The sequence below is a fragment of the Ursus maritimus genome, unplaced genomic scaffold (assembly GCF_017311325.1).
Source record: "Ursus maritimus isolate PB19 unplaced genomic scaffold, ASM1731132v1 scaffold_23, whole genome shotgun sequence".
Classification (NCBI taxonomy): domain Eukaryota; kingdom Metazoa; phylum Chordata; class Mammalia; order Carnivora; family Ursidae; genus Ursus; species Ursus maritimus.
The window spans coordinates 14,666,283-14,671,599 of record NW_024424786.1 but is presented as its reverse complement, the minus strand read 5'-3'; the positions used below and the strand labels follow the sequence as shown (position 1 = coordinate 14,671,599).

At 37.4% G+C, this 5,317-nt stretch overlaps 1 pseudogene; it reads left to right on the top strand.

Moving 5' to 3' along the window:
- Window positions 1-273: 273 nt before the first annotated feature.
- LOC121104854 lies at window positions 274-372 on the top strand (annotated as a pseudogene).
- The last annotated feature ends 4,945 nt before the right edge of the window (window positions 373-5,317 follow it).

Here is a 5,317-nt window from a genome sequence, read left to right as displayed (position 1 = left end):
TTACTCATAAGTTGTCACTTACTTGGTTATTTCCATATGATAAAATCCCTTTCAGTGACAACTTTCAAACCTATCTTTCTCCCTACCAACTGACGTCCTGGGTCACTGTTCATTCCAAAAGTAATGCAGAGTCCCAAGATAAAGGGAAATACAGGGCAGCAGGTCATGTCTGAGCAAAATGTTTTACAATTTTTAATAATACTCTACACACATATATTTCAAGGAAAATATGATTTATACATAAGTTATCAGACTGAACTAAAATATGATTTGGTCCTCACTTTGACAGCACATATACTAAAATTGGACTGATACGGAGAAGATTAGCACAGCCTATGTGCAAAGCAAACTCATGAAGTGTTCTATATTTTCATTAATAAACAAACAAATAAATAAATATTTGTGATTCAAGAGTTTAATGTCTCTTAAATGATTATTTAATGAGAAAAATTCTGAATTTCCCCCAAAGCTTCCACTCCCTAATATAAATCCTCTTACTGGAGCGAGTACTGTGAGTCAGGGCCTTGCAGTTTGATAGAAAGATATGAATCCTGGTTTCAGGCACACACTAACTATAAGCTGTGTGACCTAAGTCAAGTTATTTGACTTTTTCCAAGCCTCTATTTTTTCCATTTGTAAACTGGCAATTCTAACTCACAGGTTCCTTGTGAAATGTAGGTAACATGGTGTTTATGAAAGCATCTATGACCAAGCCTGGTATACGATGGGTGCACAATAAAAATTTCATATTTTTTTTATCCTTTTTTTTCTCTCTTATTTTCAGGTTATACTCGAGGCATGAGTGCTGCAGTGATTTTGGGCAGCAATTTTCATGTTATAGTTCTTAGTGAGCATGTGCTTCTTGAGAATATGTCCAGCAATCAATAACGTTGTTTTGAAATTAGTGTTTTTCCATGACACCAAAACCAAATTTTGGAAAATTCTTTCAGGTAAGCCCTTTCTTTGGAAAATTCCCATTCCCCGATTTGCAGCAGCCAAGCGCTATTTACCCCAGGACCCAACACCTTTCAAATTGTTATTTTCAATGTTAATAAATGATTTCATTCATTTCCTGTTTTCCTCTGTTCACCAACCTGCCAGCAGCAGTCACATGCTGACCTTAAAATAACTGTACTGGTAAACAACTGATTCAGATTGTTAGTAGGATATCTGTAATTGTGTTACACAGTCAACCCAGTTGGAAATGAGTAGACATGGCTCCTAGCATCTAGCTGTGTGAATTGTGACTGCAAGTAAAGAACAGGTTTAGGAGGGCCTGGAAAAAAAGGGTATCATAAAATTTGAAAAGATGAGTTCAATGTTGATGAGAAGCGAAGGCTCTGTTTTGCTCTTGTCATATTCTCCGGAGTGGCTGGCACATGGCAAGCACAGAGCAGGAATTAATAAGTACATCTGGGTTGAGTGGATGCCAGGAAGGGAGCAAGTGTTATCCTTCTCCAAATTCAATTTTGCTCGAATATTTTTTTCAAGACCCTTCCTATTTTTAGTAATTTTCACTATTTGGGCTTTCTTTTCTTCACCTGTCAAACTTCTCTTTGTATTTCTTACTCTACCTAGTGGCAAGGCTGGCCCTCCGAGAGTTCAGTAAATGTTTGTTGAATGAACAAAAGGTACAGAAGATCTTCTGCAAAAGATACAAGAAGCTAAACTTTGAATGTTTCGAAAGAGAGAGATTGAGAGAGTGAGAAAGATGGAACGCATGCCTTTGTGCGTGGATGGCTACATGTATGATTTTAAAGTGCTCCGCTGCAAGATGAGACACCAGATCACTGTTGCACTAAGATGTATACTCACTATTCATGGCTTTCTGATGTTGAAACTTAATTAAGAAAATTCTACGAAGCATTCAAATTTGGTTTCTCAACAGTGATTTTGATGACTTGAGTTGTGTTCTTTTCATCCTTATTGCTTTCAGATATACATAAATCTTTTCTCTCCATTTTCCCCCATGTGTGTGAAATGTGATACTTTTCAGTATTCTTGGGTTCTTTTGGAATCCAGACTTTTTACTTCCTCCACATCTGCTATGAAACTGAATATTGATTAATGTGACCCATAAACCTAACTGGTTAAATGGGGCCATGACCAATTCCTATTCTTGGATTCGTTTAGGAGTTTTATCATTTTTTCCAATTTCTCTCTTAACTGAGCTTTGTTGCCGTTGTCGTTTTTGTTGTTGTCATTGTTAATGGAAAGATTATAGGAAAATTATACCGGCAGTAAACTTCTCAAACACATCTGAGGCTTAAATTCCAAGCCTTTGACCAACAGTAATCCAGACTATGTCGCTAACTTTAAGATAAAAATGTTTCTAACCTTGCCACTTCTGCCCTTTAAAAAGTACAGAATAACGTGAAAACATATAACACCTAAACATCTCCAAAAGGCAGTGCCCATTTCTTTGAAAGTCTCACATATGACAGAGAATAATTAGCAATAAAATAAGGCTATCATTCAATGATTCCACAGGAGAAAATAATAAGAAGAAAAAAATTGTAACCCTCAAGGGTCTGATATTCTGACTTAGACTAGTAAAAAGATGCTAAAAAAGATGGATGCTATGAAGACTGGGAGAGCAATTCAAGTCGTACTATTATTTTTCCCAAATGAAGGGGGATACAGAGTCCCAAGGGGTGCTATTTACAAAAATACAATGAAACCCTCCATAGTTTGTACAACATGGAGACCTGAATGTATGCAAGCAAATGAGCAGAAGCTTCCTCTAAGTAGCCACTCCCATAGAAAGTCTTAATCCCAAAATATTGCCTTGTTAATCTTTGGAATTACCTTAAAGGTCTGTGTTACATTCTTTGGAATATCCTTAATAACTGCAAATAATCCTTCAATGGTGGACTTGACATTTGGAAATATTAAAAATCTTTAGGTACCAAATCTCATATAAATCATAGAACCTGACAAATGTCAAATTTTTTTTTTTGGTTAAAAAAAAAGAAATAATTTTGAGGTATTTAGATTAATTTTTCCATGTGACTGAAGTGACTCTGAACATTTTTCCCAAGGAGATAGAAGACGTTTAGGAGCAAAGGAAGCCTCAATACATGTGGTCTCCTAATGACATCATTTTGAGGATAGCAATATTAATTTGGTTATTTTATATTTTTTCCAAGTCTCGTTTTGTTAATATCACATGCAAAATCTAGTTTGAGTGTCCATATTGGTGTCTTGGTCTCCTCAGAGATGAAATGAGAAGAACATACTCTAAGGAGGCTGTTTCAGAGAATGCGTACCTAAAAAATAAATTGCTCTGGAGATTTCAAATAACAATCCAGATGGAGAATACTTTTGGAAAAACCTCTGTCTTGAGGCAAAGGACTTGATCCCCCACCTGACCCCATTACAAGTTTATCAACACTATGTGAGACAATTCGATATAACCATTTCGCAGAAGGGGTGACAAAAGGGAGTAACTAAGAGTCAACATGATTCCTGAGAAAGTTGCATTTTACACTTCACCTGTTGATTATAGATCAGCAATTCTGCACAAGATTTCCGGTTGTGGACAAAATAATCAAGCAACCTCTTCCTCTTGATCTTTTTGGTTTCATAATGAACCCAAGGACTAATAAGGCTGAACAAGTTAGACTTCCCCCAAAACCAGCATACCCCCTCTGCATTTAGAAGGAAAAACCACAAACTAAAAAAATAAAATCAGTCTTTGCACACAGCACAATTAATTCTACCACCTGAGAAGCCTCCCTACTTCCCATTTGCTTCTATTGCAGGTAGAATCTATTAAGGTTAGTCAGAGGCCCGGGGGTGGAGTGCGTGGGGTATGTGTGTCTGTCTTGCGTTGGCCTGTTATTGCCGTGGTGCTCACAGGACCATGGGAGGCAGTGTTGAGTGATCCCTTTTTTGTCTAGACAGATATTCATAATGAAATAGATGTCTGGCTCTGGAAGTTAACTTCTTAGACGGGAGGTATTTTGGTTTACAAAGGCCCAAATAAGAATGGATGACATTGTCTTGGATAAAGCCACAGAGACTAGGAGGAAAAATGAGCAGGGGATGGAGAGAGGGTAAGGAGATCTCCTGCTGAAAGTTAAAATGACACCTATGGCAGAATAGTGACTACAATAAGAATCCTGTGTGTTAGATCATATTGACCTGGAAAGCATTCTTCAAGTCCAACTTTCCCAGACATCCAAATAACCTGCCTTGATCTTCTTAATGCCCCCAAATGATTGTGAGTTTTCCTAATGACTTGTTTTCCTTTGGCATTCTTAGGACCCTTGATGTTAGCGGAAGCTAGCGCAAGCCTCTGGGAGTTCACATCACACAGTTTCCATGACCATTTTATGAATTTCATCATAAGCAAAGCTAGTTGGACAAAGAATGAGCTCTTGCTTTTTATTTTTACATGTCCCCCCTTCCCAATTTTCCATACTGTGGAATGACATTTGAAAGGAATTTCTCATAACTAATCCATTTCTATCTGTTAATGAAAGTGCATCATCCATTGGTTGGCCAAATTTAATGTCTCTGAGTTATCTAGAAATGAGGATATGATACAATAAAACAAGTTAAAATAGAGTGAGATGAGGAAATACTTCCTAAAAACTCCTTTTTTTCCCTGTTTTCTCCCCCCTTTTAAGCATTACCAGCATTTGCCTGCTAGGTGGAACTTATTTGGATAATAGAGCACAGATGTACCTTGTACTCAACAGATGAATTCCTGAAAAGCTGCATTTGATAGAATTTTTATAAATTAAATCATATTTTCCTGTAGACTTGCATTATGGTAACAGAAGCCATTATCCACATTTGACTGATCTTCAATTGGCAGAGGCCTCACACTTGGGCTTCAGGTTTCTCAGCCAAATCTCTTATGTCAAACAGTTAATGATCTGGAAATAATAAGCACTTATGTGAGCTGGGGGAGCACTATACTTAAAGGAAATGTGATTGTATTCCTCTGAAAGTAAAGAATCTTTATTTTATGATGTGAATTTTCGCTCAAGGAATCTTAGACTATCAGGAACATTACAGATGCTGCAATGCAAGCCTCTCTTTCTTGCAGAAGAGGAAACTGAGGCCCCAAGTGTGTATTCATCTGTGCCAGGGTGCAACAATAAATTCAGGAAAGAACAACATTTTGAGTTTGGCAGCCTTGAATTCAAATGTTCTCTTCCCGGGGTACCAGCTGTTTGGCTTTGGGCAAGCTTCAGAATTTGCCTGACCCAGTGTCCTTATCTTTCAGACAGAGATGGTATTACCCACCTCGAAGGGTTGTTGTAAACATTAAATTAGGTAATGTATATAAAGGGATAACATAGTG